Source organism: Chiloscyllium punctatum, chromosome 50, assembly GCF_047496795.1.
Source record: "Chiloscyllium punctatum isolate Juve2018m chromosome 50, sChiPun1.3, whole genome shotgun sequence".
NCBI lineage: Eukaryota > Metazoa > Chordata > Chondrichthyes > Orectolobiformes > Hemiscylliidae > Chiloscyllium > Chiloscyllium punctatum.
This window is the reverse complement of record NC_092788.1, coordinates 11,262,671-11,263,478: the sequence shown is the minus strand read 5'-3', so window position 1 is coordinate 11,263,478 and position 808 is coordinate 11,262,671.

Below are 808 nucleotides of genomic sequence, written 5' to 3'. Positions count from 1 at the left end.
CTGAGCAGCAGGAGTGGGCTATTAGACACTTTGTCACCCCTCCACCACTCACAAATTCCATGGGTGATGTGATTGTGGTCTCAGCAGCATTTTTCTGTCTGTATGCCATTTTCCTACATTCACTTTTCTGTCAAATGTCACCAAATATAACTTTGAATAAATGCAAGCATCCAGGCACCACAAACTTCTGGGGAAGGGAATTGCCACTTGAACAGCCCTTTGAAAATTTCTCATTTGTGTTTCAACCAATGTTGGGAGGTCACTCCGTACTTTTCCAGTCCCACTCCTCCACTGGTTACACCAATCTTAAATGCAACCAGTTTTGTGATGTGACCAATGATGTGGGTCTCAGAGTAGGTCATTTTCTAGAAAAGTGTGAGACACTGAAAGTTGGATTCATAACAAATGGTAAAATGATAGAGTGCCCAAATGTTATTCTGCCTTTGAAGTTATTCTGCTCACACGAGCTACTGGGAGTGGGATTTCACTCTGGAATTTGGCTGAATTCCTTTTGTTTCAGGCAGTTGAGAGATACCAGTGAATTCTCACCAGAAATCCTTCACTAGTGGTAAAGATAACACAGGGATTTTATGGTCTTACACTTTGCTATCAGATGGAACAACATAAGAGAGAGAGAACAATAGGCTGCTGCTTCTCAGGCAGGGGACATTTTTCTCCCTCTGTGTGTTGAAACATGCGATAATGTCAACTGAACACCAAACTGGACCATGTGTACTCTTCTGGAACATTCTCTGGAAAACCCGATTATAGATTATATGAAAGTGCATTCGTTTCAATCGCAAAAAAG